Consider the following 24,836-nt stretch of genomic DNA (forward strand, 5'->3'; position numbering starts at 1 on the left):
AGATTTTCACTGAAATATGCCAAGCATGAAGCCCCTCAGTCTTTTCAAACTCCCTTAACTCAGCATGTTCAATACACACACACACACACACACACACACACACACACACACACACACACATTCCTCTCTTGTGTGCATGTAACGTTTGCTTTGTCTACATAACTCCAGTAAGCAACAAGACCCTCTTTGGGGAAAAGGGTCAGTCTCTGTCCTGGGGGTTATTAAGCATGGTGTGCATCCTGAGTATCTAAGCTTTCCTGACACACTAAAATTTCCAGAAAGTTCTCTGCACAGAGAAGACTCCCCCACCCCACAAGCCCTATTACCAATGGCACCTTTGGCACAGGTAACTTCTAACTGGAAGCCAGATATCACCCTGTTCCTTGAAGGACAATAATAGTTAACATACTACTAAACCTAGGTGTGGAGAAGGAAATGGCAACCCACTCCAGTATTCTTGCCTAGAGAATCTTGTGGACTAAGGAGCCTGGTGGGCTGCTGTCCATAGGGTTGCACAGAGTCAAACACGACTGAAGCGACTTCACATGCATGCATGCATTGGGGAAGGAAATGGCAACCCACTCCAGTGTTCTTGCATGGAAAATCCCAGGGACAGAGGAGCCTGGTGGGCTCCCGTCTATGGGGTCGCACAGAGTTAGACACAACTGAAGTGACTTAGTAGCAGTAGTAAACCTAGGTGAGTTTACTTGATTGTGGTGAATTGAAGAGACATCTGCTTGGGAGCGTGAGTGGAGTCTGCCTGTCCATGCAAAGAGACCAAAAAAAGTGTGTCTCTTCACCCCAAACCACTCTGCAAAAGAAGTAATCAGAAGATAAAGAAACTAGACATTTCATGAAAGAACAATACAGTGATGTGTGTTCATTTGGGGGCAAATCAATGACATCATAAAGATATTCATGCCAGAGACCAAGGATCATGAATATTTAAGGACCAGGACAAGTTATCTCTAAACAAAGCTTCTGAAGATTCTGCTAGGGAGGTCACAGCAGCCTCTTCTGTGAAAGGCATGGAGGCTTTCCCTTTTTCCAAGCCCCATGAGATGTTTAATATGAACAAAATGGTAGGGGCTTAGAAAAATCCACACTGCTATGTCCGGCCCTCAAGCTCCTTGGTAATTTGGGATGATCTGCTGCAGGAAGATCTGACATCCACGTGATGGCATTCAGTTGTTCAGTCGCTCAGTCATCTCCAACTCTTTGTGACCCAATGGACTGCAACACACCAGGCTTTCCTGTCCTTCACCATCTCCTGGAGATTGCTCAAATTCATGTTCATTGAGTTGGTGATGCTATCAGAGGGCATTCAGAGGGTGGTCTTTTCCCCACCACCAAACAGACACTAGTGTTAAAGCATCTCAATGAAACCTGGGCTTAGTTTGTAGCACTTCTCTGCCCCTCCCGGATCCTTCTGCCCTGTCCTCCTGGGGTGAAATTTCTTTCACTTTCACTCTAGCAGTTGGCACTATCCAATCCCTTCATTTCTCCTGACTTGTCACCACAGTAAAATGGTCCCTTCTGTTCTCTGCCCCTCCTATGAGAAAGAATTCTATTCATTTAATACAACATGGGGCACAGGGGTTACCCTGTAGAGTCAAGTAATTCAGCCCTGGAAATAAAGCAATGTTCCAAAACAAAAGCCTACATGGCCACACCCCTAAAGAGGGCCAGGATGTTTTCTGGAGGGTGGGACTGAGCGTGAATCTTTGATAGGAAAGTGGAAAAGTTACTGGGCGTCTCATCCTTTTGGCCCTATCACCTCCCTGATGTCTGTTTCATGCCAGTTCCCAAATGCCTCAAGACACCAGCCTCTGGATTCCAGGTTTGCTTGTCCTCCAGCAGCTCTGAGCAATGCTTCTGGGCAAGATGCCACACAGTTCCATTGTCTGCGCAGAAGGGTAAGCTTAGGGTGAGTGGGGCCACGGAGGACAGACACACTTAGGGCTTTTTCCTGACAGGTTTGGACTAGCTGAGTACAGAGCCATTGTCATCAGAAACCACCAAATTAGATGCTTCAGTGACAAGACTGCTTCTCACTGGACCAAATGTGTTTTTCATTTGTGAAAACACTTCACAGCAGAAAGCCGGTTCAGAAGGAGGCAGCCTGGCAAAAGCTATACTTCCAGCCAGAATACTTGAGATAAAGAAAGGCCCACTGGGCCAAGATCTGAGAGGCGGAAGTCCCTTTAATTTTTAAATTCACATCTCAGAAATTTTGTTTGAGAAACAAATGATAGAGCTCTAAAAAGATTCATTTCTGATGCAAACCCTACAGTGTTTGTCTATGTCATAACTTAAGGTTGCTTTCTAGCAGGATCATAGGTAAGCTGGTGGATTTCTGTAACATTAGAGTTGGGTAAAATATAGTAAGAATCTATTGTATAGCACAGGGAACTCTAATCAATACTCTGTAGTAGCTTATATGGGTAAAGAATCTTTAAAAAGAGTGGATATAGGTATATGTATAACTGATTCACTTTGCTGCACATGTGAAACTAACACAACATTGTAAATCAACTATGCTAAGTGCACTTCAGTTGTGTTTGACTCTTTGCAACCCCATGGACTATAGCCCACAAGGCTCCTCTGTCCATGAGATTCTCCTGGCAAGAATACTGGAGTGGGTTGCCATCTCCTCCTCCAGGGGATCTTCCCGACCCAGAGATCAAAGCTACATCTCCTGCATTGGGAGGCAGATTCTTTACCACTGAACCACCACAGAAGCCTCCAATAAATTATTATTATTATTATTATTTTTAAAGAGCTGGGTAAATAACCTCCAAGGGTTTCCCATGTGGTGCTAGTGGTTCAACCCCTAGGTTGGGAAGATCCCCTGGATGAGGGCAGGCAATCCACTCCAGTATTCTCGCCTGGAGAAACCCATGGACAGAGGAGCCTGGTGGGCTACAGTCCGTAGGGTCGCAAAGAATCAGACATGACTGAAGCACCTTAGCACAGCACAAAATAGCCTCCAAAGATGGTGACTGTGGCATGGGCATTGTGAAGTGGACACCATGAGTACTCTCTTTGATTCTAGGGGCCTTGTAACCGCTTCAATGGTGGAAGCAATGCTGTATTCATTTTAGGCTAGGTTAGAAAAGGCCATGCCGCTCCTGCCTGGCCCTCTTAGGACGTTTGCTCTCAGAAAAGCCAGCCACTCAGCATGATGTCAGCTTACCCTCAGACTAGCACAAGGGAGAGGTGACATCTAGGCTTTTCAGCTTACAGTGCTACCTGAGCTCCCAGATGACAGCTAGTGTCAGCTGCCCATTGAGCAACCGAGCCATCTTGGATGTCCAGCCCAGTCAAACCACCAAATGACTGCAGCTCCTGGTGACATCTGATAACAACCTTGTGAAAGACCCCTAAGTGCCAAACTATTCAATGGCACCCTTCTCAGACACTTGACCCATAATTTTATGAGCAAAATTAAATGGATTTTTATAGCTGCTATGTTTGAGGGTACTAAGCTGTGCAGAAATAGTAACTGGAATATTAGCGACAAAGAGTTTCTCCTAATCCTATGCATATATGCTACGCCACCCTCTAGAGGTAATGTCCTGTTAAATCCAGGCTGGACCTATGACTTGTTTTACCAACAGAATGTGGCCAAAGTGATGCTGTGTCAGTTCCTGGCCAAACTTTAGGAGACTTGATAACTCTACTTTCTTTCTAGGGGAAGCCAACCACCACATAAGAAGGCAGATGCTTTGACACCCGTGTGTCGAGGAAGCCCAAACAGGCTATGCAAAGAGACCCCGTGAAGAAGAACCAAGGAATTCAGCTGATGGCGGACACAGGGCTCCAGACACATGACCCCAGTCAAGCCATCCAGCCAGTGCTCAGCCATTCAGCTGCAAGGCTCCAGAATTCATGGACCAGAAAAGAGCTATCTTTGCAGCGCCTGGTCCAAATTTCTGACCTACAGAACTGTGAGTAGAATTGAGAGTAGGGAAAAGTTACAAGACAGAGAGATGTCAATGATTTATCCAAAAACAGTTTAACACTAAGACCGTTCCAATCTATACCGAGTATGCATGATTTTCTGCCTCCCTTGAACTTAACATTTAGAACATTGTGCTGCGATGTTCGGAGAAGGCAGTGGCAACCCACTCCAGTACTCTTGCCTGGAAAATCCCATGGACAGAGGAGCCTGGTAGGCTTCAGTCCATGGGGTCACTAAGAGTTGGACACAACTGAGCGACTTCACTTTCACTTTTCACTTTCATGCATTGGAGAAGGAAATGGTAACCCACTCCAGTGTTCTTGCCTGGAGAATCCCAGGGACGGGGCAGCCTGATGGGCTGCCGTCTATGGAGTCACACAGAGTCAGACATGACTGAAGCAACTTAGCAGCAGCAGCAACTGTGATGTTGGGATGCCTGTCAGGAATGAACATCTTAAAATGTTCTGTCACTTTCTTCTCCAGTGAAGGAGGAAACAATGAGGGAGAACTTGTTCAAGGATTTCACTCTTGCTCTTATACGAGGAACATCACTGGGCAGCATCGGGTCCCCAGCCCGAATCCCTATCAGTCCACAGCCTTCAGAATCTCCCAAGTCAAGAGGAATGGGCCATCAAAGGTGGCCTTTTCCCCACAGCATGCTCCTGACGTTTTCTCCATCTGAATGAGAGGACCTAGCCATCATCTCTCCCGGTAAATAACATACAATAGAGTTTGACCAAGGTCAGCTTCCAGAAGATTGTCAAATCTTGTTCTTGCCTCCATTCTGCTGGTTACATGGCAATATGAACAGAAAACATGTCAGGCAGAAAAAAGATATTTCTTACAAAATTCTTGGATATGGTAGTAAGTTGTTAGCACAATACTACTACTTACTCCCATTTGCCCATATCTTGAATCCTCAAGGAAACTGTAAACTCCTAGATGACAAGGACTGGATTAAACTCTCCTGACTGCCCCCATGCCCGCTCCATGGTTTACATAGTACCTGGCACATCCAAGGCACAGTAAATAGCTTCATCATTGTATCACCAGGGATTTAATTGACTGGGTTTCCAACTCTGTACTAAATATTTATCCAGATTTTATACTCACAGCAACCCTCTGAATTAGTGACTATGATTATCTCCATTTTCGAGAGGAGAAAACAAGCTTGGAGAGGTGAAACAACTGGCCCAAGATTGAAGTAAAAAGTTGCAACCAGAATTGAGACTCAAGTAGGATCTTCTGTCTCCAAAGGCCCAACACTTTCTACTCTGTGACACTCCATATTTTATAAATGTTACAAAATCATTGGTGGCTCTAAAATGTCTCTTTATTCAAAAATAAAGCCAAGGAACTTCCCTGGTGGTCCAGTGGCTAAGACTTCTCATTCCCAGTTCAGATGGTCTGGGTTCAATCCCTGCTCAGGCAGCTAGACCTCACGTCCCCAGCTGAGAGTTCACATGCCACAACTAAAGATCCCTTGTGCTGCAGCTAAGACCTAGTGCAGCCAAATATATAAATAAATAAAAATAAATATTACAATTTTTAAATAAATACAAGCATTAGAGTGAGAATAGAGACCTCAGGGCAGATTGGGCTTTCATGCATTTCCTGTCAATACCTGACTGACCATGTGGTTGACAGGGAAGTGTGTCCATGGAAGGGATTCCCCTTCCAGGAAGGGCTTCCTAGCCAGCTGTGAGGGGGTGGGTCAGGAGGCAGCCTCAGAGGTCACTTCCTTCAGGGTCTGCCTCTGCTGCACAGCCCTGACCCTTACCAGAAATCCTGTCCTTCTGGGGGTGGCCCACATCTGAGTGGCAAGGCCTGGCCATCTGGGCTCAACACAGGTTCTCTGGCAGATGGCCTCTCACGCCACAGCTCCCTACCTGGTGGCTGAGGCTTTGGGGCACCTGCATCAAGATCAGCTTCTCCCTCTGCCTGATCCCACCTCCTCCCTCTTTCTTTAACACTTGTTGAACCTGAGTGAGCATTTTCTGGCACAAACCCCATCTGCCTTCAGAGATCACAGCCTGTGACTCCTCTCTCCTTTTCTCTCCAACGCTGTCTGACTGCCCAGGCTTTTGGTAAAGAGAGAGCCTGAGAATCTTTCTCTTCTTCCGGTTGTTTAAGTGACCATCACTGTGTGGCTAGTGCCGTTTGCCTCCAACTTCCACTTTCTTGGAAAGTTGCTTAGAACCCTCTTTGGAGCACCAGAGTTTGGGCTTGGATTTATACCTGCCCACAGAGTCCTGATACACTGCTGGTACTGTCTAGAACAGTTACATTTTAGGGATAGAGGGATAACTTGCAGATGGTTCAGAAATACCAAGCTGAGTTTCTAATGATGAGACAGTTGTAGCTGCACTCTCCTTCCGTGAAACTGTACCCAGTTGGTGTGATTTTTACCTGCCACAGGATGGACTTGCACCTAGCACATAGCTGGGGTGTGCTGGTACCCATCACCCTGTGGGCATAACTACCTGCCAGTCTGCGGCTATGTTCTCTAAGGGATGCACTGGACTCAGTTTCCCAGTCCTGCAATTCTTTTTTTCTTTTTTTTTTTTAATGAATGTGTACATACAATGTCTTTGGGCTTCCCAGGTGGCACTAGTGGTAAAGAGCCCACCAAGGCAGGAGACCTAGAAGATGCAGGTTCTATTCCTGGGTCAGGAAGATCCTTTGTAGGAGGGCATGGCAACCCACTCCAGTAGTCTTGCCTGGAGAATCTCAGGGAAAGAAGAGCCTGGCAGGCTATGGTCCATAGAGTCGCAAAGAGTCAGACATGACTGAAGCGACTTAGCATGCACACATGAACATATCTTTATAGGTAGGAGATTTTATTTGTTTTGTATTACTTATTTATCATTGGCCACACCACATGGCATGTGGGATCTTAGCTCCCCAACAAGACCAAGGATCAATCCCACATTCTCTGCACTGGAAACTTGCTGTCTTAACCATTGGACCACCAGGGAAGTCCTACCCCTGAAATGCTTTATTCTGCTCCATTACACTTCTGCCAATGCAGCCTCCAGTGCTATTTTCCTTTCCATGTTCTCACCCTCCTCTCCTACTCCCAGAGTCTAGCCTGACTGCTCCCTATTACTTTCTTCTCCATATTCATTCCACTCTATTACATAAAGCTTACCTTCTGTGTATCTTACCAAGGCTGAAAAGTCAAGATTTACTGTGTCTGCTTCTCAAGAGAGCCTTTCAGATCAACGAAAGGAGATCTGCCTCCCTGCCACTTAGCCAGCAAAAGAGGAGCCCCTTTGTGGTCCCCACTTACTACGGAAGGAAAGAAGTAATAGCATCATTTTTCTTCTTTGTAGGCAAGCACTAGAAGCATTGTCAAGGCAGCAAGACTAATGACCAAAAAGAGGAGCGGTAATTAATAGATGGTGCTTTACATAAGTTGTCATTTCATACTTGTAACTGTCTTAAAAGTTAGAGATTGTCACCCTTCATTTAGAAATAATGAAAAGGGCTGAGAAAGAGTAATTTACCTGCCCAGATAGTAGATAGCAGTAGAGGGATTTGAACACAGGTTTTTCTGTTGCAAAGGCCTAGGCACTTTGCACTGACAGATGCTGACATAGTTGAAAGGCTCACATACCAGTCTTGCCCTGATTAGCATGGGCCACAGGATTCTGGAAGAATTCATGACCAGTAAGTGCATGATGCTGTGGCTTTGGTGTTAGTGGAGAGGACGTCTCTGAGAGGCAGATCAAAGCATGCAGTCAAGAGGGCTACGGCACTGGGGCCAAAGGCAGAGAAGTCTCTGAAGAGGCCACTTCTCTACAGCCATAGTCCTACCCTGCTCCTCTTTGCTCTTCCTGCTGGAATACTGAGCTCAACTGTTTGTTGTCAACTCAGTGACCACTGTCACTCCTGACCAAGGCCAGGAACTAGGTTACCCAGAAGCCCCTTCACTGTGTGGTTCCAGGGTAGAGTTTGCCACTGAGAGAAACAGACTTACAAGGTGGGAATGAAGCAAAGTCACTGTTCTTGGGACGCTGTGACATTCAGTGTGACTTCACACATCTTTCTCTCTGAGCTTCCACTTTCAGGTCACCTTTTTGCATTAGGATCTGGTAACTTCTCAGAACTCCAGTAAGTTCTGACTTCCTCATCCCCTCCAATGCTTCATGAAAGTGAAAGTTGCTCAGTCATGTCTGATTCTTTGCAACTCCATGGACTATACAGTCCATGGAATTCTCCAGGCTAGAATACTGGAGTGGGTAGCCTTTCCCTTCTCCAGGGGATCTTCTCAACCCGGGGATCGAACTCAGGTCTCCCGCATTGCGGGCGGATTCTTTACCAGCTGAGCCACCACAGAAGCCCAAGAAAACTGGAGTGGATAGCCCATCCCTTCTCCAGCGGATCTTCCCAACCCAGGAATCCAACCGGGGTCTCCTGTATTGCAGGTGACCTGCAGTTATTAGAGACATTTGATCCTCTGGCATGAACCTTCTGGACTTTCACTCTCCTAGCTAATTCCACTTTTTATAAATATGTATATATAAATAGATAGATAGATCCCTTCTTACTGTGACATTTCAGTTTTATTTTCACGATTTCTCCCAAACTGATATAGGTTCCACTCCAAGCCTCATCACTAGCCCTGTGTTATTAAAGAGCAACTCTCTGGGACTCAGTGTAACTAAGGTCCAATCATATAAAAGGCTTTCTTCTTTCTCTTCAGAAACCACAGAAGATCCTGAGAAGACAGCGACCTAAGCATGAGTTGTTTCCATCCTTAACTCCAGGCTGCCTGGCTCTCCTTAACCAAAAAGCTACCAAATATGAGCGAAGCCCTAGGCATTGTAGGAGTCTCAGCAAAATCCTTTGATTGCTGAGCAAAGCTGGATGCAGCCCCAGGAAAGCCTGGTGCAAGGAGACCAGGAAACAGTATCAGACCTATATTCCTAGTCTCCTAGGCCTCCTAGGGTTTCCCTAGTAGCTTAGCTGGTAAAGAATCCGCCTGCAATGGGGGAGACCTGGGTTCGATCCCTGAGTTGGCAAGATCCCCTGGAGAAGGGAACAGCTACCCACTCTAGTATTCTGGCCTGGAGAATTTCATGGACTGTATAGGTTGCAAAGAGTCAGACAGGACTGAGCAACTTTCACTTTTACACCTAGGCCTCCTAGAGTCCAAAAAGGAATGAAATAAGGAGCAGAGGAGGACTCTGCAAGGAGACCTGGGAAGAGGGCAGCTTTCTTCAGGTACTTAGTTTCTCACCACTTAAGGACCTGCTAGCCTCTGTGGGACTCTCAGAGACCCTCTTCCACCATGACCTGACTGCTATGGGTGAACAACTAAATCCTTTATAAACATGTCTGTTTGTCCAGCACCCAGTGGCAGGTTGATGAAGCAATGCATGTCTAAAGAAATAAACTGATTGGGAGATAGACAGATGCCAACTTGAACAACCACAACAGCTATAACAACAAAAGAAAAACTCATACAGAGATTCAAGTGTAACTAAAAAGAGACTTTCTGGAACTACAAAATGCAATTCCCCAACTACAGTCCAGGGATGAATTGAAGGAGAGGATGGTCACTGCTGAGACTCAATAGTCACCAATAGAGAAAGTGAAAGAAGAATCACGGAGCACGAAGTCGAAAACACCAAGACATGGAATCATGAAGGAAAATATGAGAGTTGTAGATCTTGATGAATAGTCTTCTAGAAGAAGAGGGAAGACACAGAGGAAAGGCAGTAATATTTTTTAAAGGTAATAGATTTTTCTGAGCATAATAGCTATAAAATTTACATAATGTAAAAGATGCAAAGAATAACTGTTTTGGAAATTAAGAAATACACTCCAAAACACCACTGGATAAAAAGTGAAATTACAAACTATCTAGAAAGTGTAAAGTAAAATAAAGTAAAGTAAAAATAAAATAAAATAAACAACCACTCAGAAATAAAAAAAATAAAATAAAATCTACTTGGCACAGTAAATACCTTATTCAGAAAAAATAATTATCTTCTTCAACCTCAGTATTAATGAACAAAGATGCAAACATAAAGGAACTTAGTATTCATCTCAAGATATGTGGGAAAGAACCAGAAATTAAACAAATAACAAAAACTAGGATAAGTCTTTTTAACAGCAAAAAAAAAAAAAAAAAAAAAAAGTGGAATTAATGAGATAACCAACACTTGCTCTTTGAAAAGACATGCAAAACAGGTAACTTTCTTGCAAGCCTCATTAAGAAAAAGGGGAGAATAAATATTGACAACATTGGAATTGGAAAAGTATACATAAAAGATTTAAATAATTATAAATGACACTACATTAAACTCTATAGCAGCAAATTTGAAAATTTAGGAAGAAAGCATGATTCTTCAGAAGCCCAAATTAACCCAACAAGAAGTGTTGAATAGGTCAATTATCAAAAAAAGAGATGGAAAAAGTGAATAAATATCTACCACTGAAAAAGTCATCATAACAGAGTGGCTCATTTGTTTCAATTCAACTTAAAAAAAAAAAAGTAATGTTAATATGATTGGAATTACTCCAAGCCATAAAATAGAAGGAAAGCTCTTCAATTCTTTTCCCCTCAGCTTTATTGAGATATAATTGACAAATAACATTGTGTCAGTTCTCTCTGTGTGTATATGTGTGTGTGAGAGAGTGAGAGATCACATAGTATTTGTCTTTCTCTATTGTTGTTCATTGTTGTTCAGTTGCTAAGTTATGTCTTACTCTTTGTGACCCCGTGGACTGCAGCACACCAGACTTTCCTGTCCTACACTTTCTCCCGGAGTTTGCTCAAACTCATGTCCATTCAATCAGTGATGCCATCCAACCATCTCATCCTCGGTTGCCCCCTTCTCCTCTTGCCCTCAATCTTTCCCAGCATCAGAGTTTTTTCCAGTGAATTAGCTCTTCCCATCAGGTGGCCAAAGTATTGGAGCTTCAGCTTCCTCGTCAGTCCTTCCAATGAATATTCAGGGTTGATTTCCTTTAGGATTGACTGGTTTGATCGCTTTGCTCAAGGGACTCTCAAGAATCTTCCAAGCCCCACAATCCAAAAGTATCAGTTCTTTGGTGCTCAGCCTTCTTTAAGGTCCAACTCTCATATCTGTACATGACTACTGGAAAAACCATAGCTTTAACTATACGGACTTTTGTCGGTAAAGTGATGTCTCTGCTTTTTAATACTCTAAGCTTGTCATAGCTTTTCTTCCAAGGAGCAATTGTTTTTCTAATTTCCTGGCCACAGTCACCATCCACAGTGATTTTGGAGCCCAAGAAAATAAACTCTGCCACCGTGTCCACTTTATCCCCATATATTTGCCATGAAGTGATGGGACCGGATGCCATATCTTTCTCTACCTGACTTATTTCACTTAGCATAATGCCATCAAGGTTCTTCCATCTTGTCACAAATGGCAGGGTTTCCTTCTTTTTATGGCCAAATTATATTCCATTGTGTGTGTATATATATATACCACATCTTCTTTATCCATTCATCCATTAGTGAACATGTGAGGTATTTCCATGTCCTGCCTATTGTGAATAATGCTGGAATGAACATGGGAATGCAGATATCACTTCAAGATAGTAATCTCATCTCCTTCAGATATATACCCAGAAGTCAAATTGCTAGAAAATATGGCAGTTTCTTTTTAATTTTTTTGAGGAACTTCCATACTGTTTTCTATAGTGGCTGTACCAATTTATATTCCTATAAGAATGCACCAGAGTTCCCTTTTCTCTATATCATTATCAGCATTAGTTATCTGTTGTTTTTTTGATGGTAGTCAATCACACAGATGTGAGGTGACATCTCATTTTGGTTTTGATTTGGATTTCCCTGATGATTAGTGACTTCAAGCACCTCCTCCTATACCTGTTGCCCACTTGCATGTCTTCTGTGAAAAAAAAGTCCATTCAGGTGTTTTGCTTATTTTTTAATTGGATTGTTTGGGTGTTTTCACTATTGAGTTGTATGAGTTCTTTATAGATTTTGTATATTAATCCCTCATCAGATACATGATTTGGAAATACTTCCTCCCATTCCATAGGCTGTCTTTTCATTTTGCTGATTATTTCTTTTGCTATGCAGAAGCTTTTTGATTTAATATGATTCCACTGGTTAATTTTTGAATTTGTTGCCTATGTTTTTGGTGCCATACCCCAAAAATCATTGCCATAACCAAGGTCTAGGAGATTTCTTGAATTTTACAATTTCAGGTCTTACAATTAAGTCCTTAAACCATTGTGAGTTAACATTTGTGAGTGGTGTAAGATAGAGGTCCAATTTCATTCTTTTGCATATGGGTGTCTAGTTTTCCCAATACTGTTTATTGAAGAGACTATCCATTCTCCACTGAATATTCTAGTCTCCTTAGTGGCCTCTCAAGTCTCTTTCCTTGATTATGCCAATGCCATACTGTTTTGATCATTATAATTTTGTAATATAGTTTGAAATCAACAAGAGTGAGGACTCCAGCTCTCTTCTAGCTCAAGATTTCTCTGTCTATTCATGGTCTTTTTTGGTACCATATGAATTTCAGGATTTTTTTTTTCTGTTATAAGTGCCATTGACATTTTCTTAAATTTAAATTTATTTATTTTAATTGGAGGCTAATTACTTCACAATATTGTATTGGTTTTGCCATACATCAACATGAATCCACCATGGGTGTACACGTGTTCCCCATCCTGAACCCCCCTCCCACCTCCCTCCCTGTTTTGATAGGGGGTGCAATGAATGGCTTTGTGTAGTATGGACATTTTAGCAATATTAACTCCTTTGATTCATGAATGTAGAATATCATTCTATTTATTTTTATCTTTTGGAGTTTCTTTCATCAATGTCTTTTAGCTTTGTAAATAGATTTTTGGTTAAATTTATTGCTAAGTATTTTATTGTTTTTGATTCATGGCAGTGGAAACCAGATTGGAGATGTACAGGTGCATAAATGCTGGGCTTAGCTGCAGGTGAGCTTAGTGGTGCAGGTTAGTGATAGGAGAAAGGGCCAGATCCAGGCCCACAAGCAGCTGCAGGGGTCCTGGCTATCAGCATACACTTCCATGGCTATAGGATGTCAACACAGATGCACACATGGCAGTGAAGGCCGGTGATGGGTGTCAGGCCAGCAGTGTGCAAGAGCACAGCTGGAGGGTCTAGCCCTGAGAGCACACACAGTGGCATGGGTCAGCTGTGTGGGGGCGGGGCAGGGGTCTAGGTTTGTGCCTTGCACTTCTGCAGCCACTGGTCCCTTCAGTGGAGAAAGCTGCTGGGGTCATCTATAGAGTAGGTTAATGGGAACCCCCTTAATTCTTTTCTAGGAAGCCAATTTAATTAAATAACCAAATCTACAAAGGAGGCTACCAAGAAGAAATCCATAAACACTTTTAAAATGTAGATGCTGACATTTTGAATACAACACTTGCAAATATAATCCAACAATCTTTCAGTAAAGTTATGGCTACCGAGGGCCATAATTCTTCACCCCTCCTTGTGTCCAAGAATTTTTTCATGTGATTTTGGAGTTTCTGCCATCAACATGGTATATATTTCCCCGCCCCTTAACTTTGTTGTTGTTCAGTCACTCAGTCATGTTCGACCCTTTGCGACCCCATGGACCCCACCAGGCTCCTCTGTCCATGGTATTTCCCAGGCAAGAACACTGGAGTGAGTTGCCATTTCCTTCTCCAGGGGATCTTCCCAACCCAGGGATCAATCCTGCCTTTCCTGCATTAGCAGGTGAATTCTTTACCACTGAGCCACCAGAGAAGCCAAATGACTTTGAGGGAATAAAATGAGGTCCAAGGGTACCAGTCCCCAGCCTACACTTCAAGAGGCCTTATGCACTTCTGCCTCCTTTCTTGTGTGTCTGCAGTCACTTTGAAACAGCCTGGGCTGCCTGCTTGCCCCAGGAGGAGGATAAGAGTCACCTGGGGCAAAGCTGTTCCAGTCACCACTCCCTGAAGCAAAGCAGCCCCATCAGACCAACAGACCTGCAAGCGACAAGCAGAGCCACTTGGCTGAGCCCAGACTAGACTAACAAGACCCCAACTAGCCTGAAGAAACCATGAACAGGAAGAAATGATTGTTGTTTTTGAAGCCACTGAGATTTTGGCTGGTTTGTTTCACAGAAATTACTGATATACAGTATTACATTTGGAAATGCAAAGGAGGTTCAATATCAGCAAATCTATCAACATAATTCACTACATTAGTAAATTTAAAAAAACTGGTTGAATAATGGTATCAAGAAAGGCTTCAAAGTCAACTGAGAAAATTCAGCTGCACTCATAATACATTTCTAAGTGAAACAGGATTAGAAGGTAATTTCTTAAAATAATACAGATTGTTTACCAAAAAAGGATGCCAAATATTATCTCAAATGGCAAAACACTGACCTCTTCAAATAAAATTCAGAAGTCGACAAGAATGCTTCTTATCCTCATTACTATTCAACATTGCCTTGGGGATTCTAGCTTATAAAAAAGACCAAAAAAAAGAGAGAAAGAACTAACAAATATCAGAAAAGACATCTATTTCTTTGTCTGCTAGTGGTATATTTGTACAGCTACCCAAACAGAACACTCTAATAAAATCTGTGAGACTTATTTAGAGAATTTGATATGGTAAAGAATACAAGGTTACTATACAAAACAGATAACATTTCCCTATTCAAGTAATCAACACCAAGATATGAAAATGGGAAAAATTATATTTGTAATAATGAAAAAAACCTATATAACAAGAAAATCATCAGGCCAGTAGGAAGAAAATTATAATAGCTGACTGAAGGACATAAAACAAAATCTGGGAAAAGGGAATGAATTAAAGAATTATAAGATTTTATATCATAAAATATCAATTTTCACAAAACCAATATTCTTTTTAAAATTCCAATTTACATTCCCAACATGATTTTTCAAGGAAAAGAGAGGAAATTTAATTTTGAAGATGGTCCCCCATTTATGGTTCTTCGACTTATGAGTTATTGATCATACAATGGTGCAAAAGTAATATATATTCACTAGAAATTGTAATTCAAATTTTGAATTTTGATCTTTTCATGGGCTAGAATTATGTGGTCCCATACTCTCTAGAGATGCTGGGCACCAGCCCCCATTGCAGCTCCTAGTCAGTCAGATGATCACAAGCATGAATAATCCATATGTTTACAGCCGTTCTATACTCATACAACCATTCTGTTATTCACTTTCCCTACAGTATTCAATAAATTACATGAGATATCAAAATTGTGTGTGTGCTCCATCGCTCAGTACACTCTTTGCGGCCCCCTGGACTGTAGCCCACCAGGTTCCTCTATTTCCCAGGCAAGGATACTGGAGTGGGTTGCCATTTCCTACTCCAGGGGATCTTCCGGACCCAGGGATCAAATCCCTGTCTCCTGCAGCTCCTGCATTGGCAGGCAGATTATTTACCATTGAGCCATCTGGGAAGCCCTGAGATATTCCACAATTTATTATAAAACAGGTTTTGTGTTCGATGAATTTGTCCAACTATAAGCTAATGTAAGTATTCTGAACATGTTTAAGGTAGACTGGGTTATGATACTATGCAGGGCTAGGTGTATTAAGTGCGTTTTCAACAGGGTATTTTCAACTTACAATGGATTTATCAGGGTATAACCCCATTGTGCAGTTGCTTGACCATGGACAATCAAGAGGAGAGGATCGCCTCTCTCTTTTTGTTGAATCAATGTTCCAGGTTCCTTTTTTTTTTTGAAAGTCACTCAGTCATGTCTGACTCATTGCAACCCCATGGACTGTACAGTCCATGGAATTCTCCAGGCCAGAATATTGTAGTGGGTAGCCTTTTCCTTCTCAGGGGGATCTTCCCAACCCAGGGATTGAACCCAGGTCTCCTGCATTGCAGGTGGATTCTTTACTAGCTGAGCCACAAGGGAATTTTGCTGACAATGGTCCATCTAGTCAAAGCTATGGCTTTTCCAGTAGTCATGTATGGGTGTGAGAGTGGGACCATAAAGAAAGCTGAGCACCAAAGAACTGACGCTTTTGAACTGTGGTTTTGGAGAAGACTTGAGAGTCTCTCGGACTGCAAGGAGATCAAACCAGTCCATTCTAAAGGAGATCAGTGCTGAATATTCACTGGAAGGACTGATGCTGAAGCTGAAGCTACAATACTTTGGCCACGTAATGCAAAGAACTGACTCATTGGAAAAGGCCCTGATGCTGGGAAAGATTGAAGGCAGGAAGAGAAGGGGTCGACAGAGGATGAGGTGGTTGAATGGCATCACCACATCGATGGACATGAGTTTGAGCAAACTCTGGGAGTTGGTGATGGACAGGGAAGCCTGGCGTGCTACAGTCCATGGGTTCACAAAGAGTCTGACACGACTGAGTGACTGAACTCAACTGAACCCCATCATAGAGTTTTCCAGGTGGCGCTAGTGGTAAATAATGCACCTGCAAATGCAGGTAGATGTAAGAGACATAAGTTCAATCCTTGGGTTGGGAAGATCCGCTGGTAGGAAATGGCAACCCATTCCAGTACTCTTACCTGGAGAATCCCATGGACAGAAGAGCCTCGCAGGTTGCAGTCCATAGGCTCGGACATGACTGAAGCAACTTAGCAACCCCATTATAAGTTGAGGAAGATGTGTATACATAACCTTAATATTTGTATGGAAAAATAAAAATCTTAGAATAGCCATGAAAAATAAGAATAATGAGAGAAAAATATTTTAACTAGATATCAGATATACCCTAATGTCACCATAATGAAGTCAAAACATGGTAGTGGCATGGGAACAATAGGCAATTCGAACAGAGGAATCAAGTAGAGAATAAAGAATTAAATCCCATACATAAGCATTTAATACATGGCAAAAGTATTATTTCATTTTAGCGGAAAAAAGATGGATTGTTAATGAACAATAGAGATGGAACTAGCTATTAATTTGGAAGAATAAACCGTTAGACTTTGGGGCTTCCCTGGTGGTCCAGTGGCTATGACTCCATGCTCCCAATGCAGGGGACCCGTGTTTGATTCCTGGTTGGAGAACTAGTCTCACATGCCACAACTTAAAAAAAAAAAAAAAAAAAAGATCCCGCATGCTGCAACTAAGACCTGGCACAGCCAAATAAATAAAACTAAATATGTGAAAAAAAATTGGACCTCTATTTTATATCAAAAATCAATAGTTTCCAGGTAAGGACATATTTAAATATAAAAACAGTGAAAGTCTTACAAGAAAATCTAAGAAAATATATGTGCAAACTAGGAATAGGAAAACTCTCTTAGTTCAATTCAGTTCAGTCGCTCAGTCGTGTCCAACTCTTTGCAACACCATGAATCACAGCATGCCAGGCTTCCCTGTCCATCACCAACTCCCAGAGTTCACTCAAACTCATGTCCATCGAGTCAGTGATGCCATCCAGCCATCTCTTCCTCTATTGTCCCCTCTTCCTCCTGCCCCTAATCCCTCCCAGCATCAGAGTCTTTTCCAATGAGTCAACTCTTCTCATGAGGTGGCCAAAGTATCGGAGTTTCAGCTTCAGCATCAGTCCTTCCAAAGAATACCCAGGACTGATCTCCTTTAGAATGGTTGGATCTCTGTGCAGCCCAAGGGACTCTCAAGAGTCTTCTCCAACACCACAGTTCAAAAGCATCAATTCTTCAGCGCTCAGCTTTCCTCACAGTCCAACTCTCACATCCATACATAACCACTGGAAAAACCATAGACTTGACTAGATGGACCTTTGTTGGCAAAGTAATATCTCTGCTTTTGGATATGCTATCTAGGTTGGTCATAACTTTCCTTCCAAGGAGTAAGCATCTTTTAATTTCATGGCTGCAATCACCATCTGCAGTGATTTTGGAGCCCAAAAAAATTACATCTGACACTGTTTCCACTGTTTCCCCATCTATTTCCCATGAAGTGATGGGACCAGATGCCATGATCTTCGTTTTCTGAATGTTGAGCTTTAAGCCAACTTTTCACTCTCCACTTTCACTTTCATCAAGAGGCTTTTTCATTCCTCTTCACTTTCTGCCATAAGGGTGTTGTCATCCGCGTATCTGAGGTTATTGATATTTCTTCCAGCAATCTTGATTCCAGTTTGTGCTTTTTCCAGCCCAGCATTTCTCATGATGTACTCTGCATATAAGTTAAATAAGCAATATACAGCATTGACATACTCCTTTTCCTATTTGGAACCAGTCTGTTGTTCCATGTCCAGTTCTAACTGTTGCTTCCTGACCTGCATATAGGTTTCTCAAGAGGCAGGTCAGGTGATCTGGTATCCCCATCTCTCTCAGAATTTTCCACAGTTTATTGTGATCCACACAGTCAAAGGCTTTGGCATAGTCAATAAAGCAGAAATAGATGTTTTTCTGGAAACTTCTTGCTTTTTCAATGATCCAGCAGATGTTGGCAATTTGATCTCTGGTTCTTCTGCCTTTTCTAAAACCAGCTGGAACATCTGGAAGTTCACAGTTCATGTATTGCTGAAGCCTGGCTTGGAGAATTTTTAGCATTACTTTACTAGCATGTGAGATGAGTGCAATTGTGCGGTAGTTTGAGCATTCTTTGGCATTGCCTTTCTTTGGGATTGGAATGAAAACTGACCTTTTCTAGTCCTGTGGCCACTGCTGAATTTTCCAAATTTGCTAGGAGTAGGAAAACTCTCTTAAGCAATCCTTAAAATTCAGAAGTTATAAAAGAAATTTAACTATATATATTATATTTTTTCAAAATTTTGGCACAAGGCCCAATAAGTAAAATCAATAAAACAAGAAACTGGACACAAAGCTGCACACAAGTAATATATGAGGGGCTTATAGCAATAACACAGGAGGAGATTTTAGAAGCTGACAAGGAGAAACAACGCATTCAAAAAATAAGCAAACTATATGAAGAGCCACTAAGAAGCAAATCCCAATGGCCAACAATTTTTTCAAAAGATACTCAGACTCATGAGTAGCCATAGAAACTCAAGTTAAAATAACAATGAGATGATCTTTTTCATACTATTGTTAAAGCTTAAAAACAGCAGAAAGATCAACCATTGATGGAATTGCCTGAAATGGTGTACACCCATATGTGTACTTGTTACATACTTTTTAGGAAGCAACATGATGACCTTTAATGAAATTTAAAACAATATATATGCACTTTTTAACCTAGCTATTCCATTCCTGGGAATCTGTCCCAGAGTAAGAAAAAAAAGTGCAGGTTAAGGGTCTGGTTTGAGATCAAATCAGTCAATCCTAAATGAAATCAATGCTAAACGTTCATTGGAAGGACTGATGCTAAAGCTGAAGCTTCAATACTTTGGCCACCTGATGTGAAGAGCTGACTAGAAAAGACCCTGATGCTGGGAAAGATTGAAAGCAAGAGGAGAAGGGGATGACAGAGGATGAGATGTTTGGATGGCATCACTGACTCAATGGACATGAGTTTGAGTAAGCTCTGGGAGATGGTGAAGGACAGGGAAGCCTGGTGTGCTGCAGTCCATGGGGTTGCAAAGAGTCAGACACAACTGAGTGACTGAACAACAAAGCAAAAGGATATATATAGGAAGGTTGCAATGTTGCTTTCTTGTGACCAAAAAAAAAAAAAAAGGAAGCAAAGTGAATGTATACTAAAAGTCAAATGGATAGAGAAATTGTTCTCCATCACAAAATTCTGAGCAACCACTAAAAAGAATGAAGTCCAGCAACTGCAGCTGACTTGTATATTTTGTTGAATGAGAATAATAGTAATAATGCTAATAATAAGCACTCCTATATAGCTCTATTTTATGTGCTTTATGTATTTTAACTCCATGAATACTCATAATAACCCTAACTGGTAAGTACTATTATTATCTTCATTTTCCAGATGAGGAAACTGAAAACCAGAGAACCTAAAGTCACACAGGTAGTAAATGGCAAGAATAAGATGCAGAAATGTTTAAGTAACATGACATAACTTTTGCAAAATAATCTATAACAAAAAATGTATTTATGTGTACATATGCATGTTTTATATAATTATATGAGAATAGAAATACAGAAGGATACCTACGAGGCTAGTAATGTGGGTTATGTATTTTTACATAATTATACATTATTTTTACACAATTACATATTAATATGTGTTTAGGTAAACTCCAAGTAATTAAAGAGCCACAGAATTTCAATAATGGATGATTGAGGACCTGCAGTTGTTATACCAGGTGAAGGACAGAAGGGAAGTGTATCCCCAGTGAAGTCCCTGCAGATCTCCGTCACCCCAGTGTCTCCTGTCCCTCCTCTGCTCGTCCCTCCCTTATGGCAGAACTACTGTATTTAGAAATGCCAGGTGCTTTTCCATGCTACCTAAGCCAAGAGACTTCCTGGAACCCAGTCATCATTGTGCTCTGAGATTTTCCAACCCCAGAAGTCTTCTCAGATCCCCTTCTGGTGCATACATCTCAGATTTTGGGCATAGAGACAGAAAGGATCTGCCTCACACTCACATTTCTGAGGGAAAATAAAACTTTATCCTTGGGATGTTTTCTTGCCTTGCTTCATCTACTGCAGAGTGATTTAAACTTGATGATGTCCACTGACTCTGCACAGTCAGGCTCAAGGTGTTCATATGGGCAAATGGACACAGATCCTTTCTCCCAAGGAGCGTGGGTTCTCAAGGAAAGATATACCTTTATATTAGGCACTCAGTGAACGTCTGTTGAGTGAGAGAAATGATGATGTACAGGAATGATTCAAATAAAAGGTAAAGAGTGAAATATTAAATTATGATCTATAAACAAAATGCTTTAGGATTTGGAGTGGAGAAGCATGAAATGATTTTATAAAGAGATGACATTTGAGCTAGATGTAATGTCTCTGAAAGCGTGCCAGCATCAGACCCTCTGAGGCTCCTGAGCACTCTAAGCCTGCTGAATCAGAATCTCCAGAAGTGAGTTTTAGGAGTTGGTATTTTAAAGACACCCTCAGAGTCCTTCTTACGTACAGTGAAGCCTAGACCATGAGAAATAGGGCAGATTTGGGTGTGCAGAGATGTAAGGAAGGACAGGCAGTCAAAGGCATTAGTTAAGTGCCTAGGCATGGAAGTAAAATGAAGAGTGGCCAATTCAATTTGACTGGGGGTGGATATGAAGAGGAAAAACAAGGAATCAGATTGGAAAGGTGGGTTAGGGCTAGAACATGGAGGGCCTGGGGAATGCCAAATGAAATATGAACTTTTTTCTGAAGGCAACATAAAATCATTAAGAGATGTGGGACAAAGAAACAAAAGCAAGGCAACCTTGACTTTCACAGAGCCTTCAAAATCTGGCCATGCATCAGAATGATCAGGATGGCTTGCTAAAAAGTCCAGGTTCTGGGACTCTACTCCTAGACCTTTTGAATCCGAATTTCCAGGGATGCAGCCCAGAAACTATATTTTTAAACAATCTTTCCAGGTGATTCCTGGGCATTGCTTTACTGACAAATCCATTCCTGAAAAGTTGTTTGTTCATGGCGATTTTCTTAGTGGAGTCATTTGTTCAAAGTACTAGACAAGTATGCTATTTAGAGGCAACATCCAGCAAATCGCTTTCTCTAGAGTGTTTCAATAAAATGAATACCCAATTTGAATGCAAAACCCCTGATGACTTTCGATGAAATGTGACAACACATTTGGGTGGTAAGACCAGCATCTGGCATTAATGATGCCAGATGGTTACACAAATTCAACATGGGGAAAATACTTCAAAACATTCTAGTTTCATCTGGCTTTGAAGCAACATGAATAAACCTTAAAGTATTATTGGAAAGGAGGAAGTACTAGTAAGATGTGATGTCAATAAAACAGTGGTTTCAAAATGGAAATATCCACCATGTATCCATGTTGAGGTCACAGGGAAATCTGAGGCAACAATCTAGGTACAGACTAGGTGGTCACTCAACCTAATTCATGCCCCTCTAAGGATCAGACAAGATGACTTCCTAGATGTTTCCTCTAGGTTTAAGGGGGTTTTTATGGCCGTGCCATGTGACCTGTGGGATCCTAGTTGCCTGACCAAGGATTGAACCTAGGTCCTTGGCAGTAACAGCACAGAATTCTAACCACTGGACTGCTAAGGCATTCCCTAGGTTTAAGCTTTCAAGTTTATGATATTTAGACACTCATCTACCCCAAAGATGGGTAAAAGGAAAAAAAAAAGTAGGGATATAATGTTCAAGTGTCCGTCCATAATCCATTCTTCTACAAAATGTACACAGATGATGATCCTGAGTCAAAAGATTTGTCTCCGCCAGCCATGTAATATTTTAAGACTGTAGTTTTCGTTTAAAGTAAGCATATCTGTTACTAAAGTGTCTCTTCGTTTTCATGAAAACACCTTGGTTTGGCAAGCTGGAATGTTGGCATAGTACTTTGCATAGCAAATAGTCAAAAGTTAACCTTAAGCAAAAAATTGTTAGTGCTTAACCTTCCAACCGCCAAGGCAACTTCTTTTTCTCTCAGAGGTCTCCTAACCTCACCCTCAGAATTTTCCAGCTCCCCTCAATTCCAACTCCTTCCCCAAGGCCTGTAGCTATAAACAAGCTGGAAATCAGAGATGTGTCCTGACCGGGGTTTTGCAGGGAGGAAAGGGAATCCAGGCAAGTCTTTTGTGCACCTGGGATGGATTCCCTCTGTCACAGGGCCTGCCTGAGCCACAGGAATCCCTGCTCTAGGCAGCTCTGGGTCACTCTCTGTCACTGTATCAGCAGAAAAGACAAACACAGATAACCAGTGCCCTGGGCCAAGTTCAAATTCTCAGTGTTAGTAACAGGACAGAAAGCACAAGGCAACTTTAAAAACAGGCAACTCTTAGTTAAGAAGTCAAGAAAGGGTTAAATCTAACATTTGAGCTGCTTTCCTGCTGGCTAATATCTTGGCTTTGGGGCAGGAGGGGACAAAGAAAGGAAAGAATTGCCAAACATTATCATGATTGGGAGCATGGACTCAGACTTTTATTCCTAAGGTACGTCCTGCCCTGACATTTGCCTCCCTGGCCCAGGCGGAGGAAAACTGGGCCGAGGTTACCCAAGAGTATCACAATTCCAGTAGCATTTCCCCCAAAGACTTTGGTTTCACCTACCTTAGAAGTGGAGATGCAATGGGCCCAGTGTTGAGGAAGAAGCTGGATCCCACCATGGACCAAACTCTTAAAGGGACCTGTTGTTATGAGTGCCAACGGTCACGCGCTCCCACGGGGGAGGAAGCTTCTTGATCATATCATCACCATGCAGGTTTGAGATTTCCAAGAGTCTGCATCTGAGCCAAAGCACCCCCAGCTCCCTAAGCCCCTCGTGGGTTCAAGGGCTCCGGGCAGAACAGGCAAATCATCCAAAGTGATGGCAGGGGTTAGAGGACCCCGTGTGGTGCATAGCAGACTGTTGTGAGGAGTGGTAAGTCACAGGGTCTATACTGCAGCTATTTTTAGTGAAACCAAATTCCTTCCCCAAGTTCTCTTGCTTCCAACTTGTTCTAAGTGTAGGAGACCAGCTGTGGTCAGATCATCTTACTGGACCAAGGCTCTGTCAAGGCGAAGGAAACAAACCTGGGAGGTGGAGCCAAGAGCTGGCGACTGTGGGCGCTCTGGCTCCTTCTCGCCGTCTCAGGCATCTCCGGAGGGAGTGGGCATTCCCCTCCAACCTGGCAGAAACCCGAGAGGTAGATGACATCAGCGGGAAAAATTGAAAAGTTGGCAGTCCTTCCCCTCTCCCCCGATTCCTACAAACACTCTCTCTCACATACACACACATAAACATGCACAAACACACACACACTCGTATTCTCAAATGCATGGCAGGTCCTGCAGGCCAAACCCGGATCTTGGTCTGGACTTGTTAGATGGGTCTAGAAAAGAATGCCATCATCCAGGAGCCAGGCCAGGGGTGAAAGTATGAGGGCTGGTGTCTAGCCACTTTGCAGCTGTCATTCATTGTTCTCAGAGGGAGTTCTAATGGGGAAGATTTATTTTGGATCCAAACCTTGGCTGAGGTGTTAATTCAGAAGAAGACAGATCCTGAGTGTGCTAACTGCATTTCCCAGATCCATCTAGGTGAGCGTTTTACAAACTGTGGGCCATGACCCATTATACAGTAGTAAAAGCTATTTACCAGGCTGTGATCACTATTTAAGCATGGGGAGGGAGGTGGGAGGGGGGTTCATGTTTGGGAAGGCATGTACACCCGTGGTGGATTCATGTCAATGTATGGCAAAACCAATACAGTATTGTAAAGTAAAATAAAGTAAAAATAAAAATTAAAAAAAAAGGAATGAAAAGAAATAAAACAAACAGAATAGAATAGGAATTTAGACTAGAATATCATAGAACACATTCTACATAGTAAAGGGGAATATTGTTCTGTGAAACTTGCTTCTTCTATGGATGTGTGTATCAATCACTCCATAAAATGTGTTTCTTACTGCTGGGCATCATAAAATTTGTTTGAAGAACAGTGAGCTACATGATTTGGTCGAAAAGAGCATGAAGAAAAGCCCTTGGGCAACCCCCAATTTCATAAATATTACTATTAATACTACTATAACCACTATTTTGGGGGGAGTCGTTATGTGTCAGGCACCATTCCACTTCATGTTCATCATCTTGTCTACCCTACCACAACCTTCTGAGGTAAATTTATCTGATTCTCCAGAAACAGCAGCAAAGCTCAGTAGCAAGCTCAAACAGCAAGTAAATGGAAGAGTCAGGGTATAAACCTAGGTCTACCTATCTCCGAAATTTGTGTTTTTAACCACTTTAGACCACTCCCTTCTTTAATCGGTCAATACATAGTTAAATTCATTGTGTGTGTGCTAATTGGCTTCAGTTGTGTCCAACTCTTTGCTACCCTATGGACCGTAGCCCACCAGGCTCT

At 42.2% G+C, this 24,836-nt stretch overlaps 1 protein-coding gene across 2 annotated transcripts in view; it reads right to left on the bottom strand.

The window, feature by feature from the left end:
* FGF13 (fibroblast growth factor 13) overlaps window positions 1-23,331 on the bottom strand; it is a 575,233-nt gene extending 551,902 nt beyond the window's left edge. For both annotated transcript variants that reach the window (XM_052662899.1, XM_052662897.1), the window contains exon 1: window positions 23,051-23,331. The gene's annotated coding sequence lies outside the window, so the exon portion shown is untranslated. The remainder of the gene's footprint in view (window positions 1-23,050) is intronic.
* Window positions 23,332-24,836: the final 1,505 nt, after the last annotated feature.

This window comes from Budorcas taxicolor, chromosome X (assembly GCF_023091745.1).
Source record: "Budorcas taxicolor isolate Tak-1 chromosome X, Takin1.1, whole genome shotgun sequence".
In the NCBI taxonomy this organism is placed as follows: domain Eukaryota; kingdom Metazoa; phylum Chordata; class Mammalia; order Artiodactyla; family Bovidae; genus Budorcas; species Budorcas taxicolor.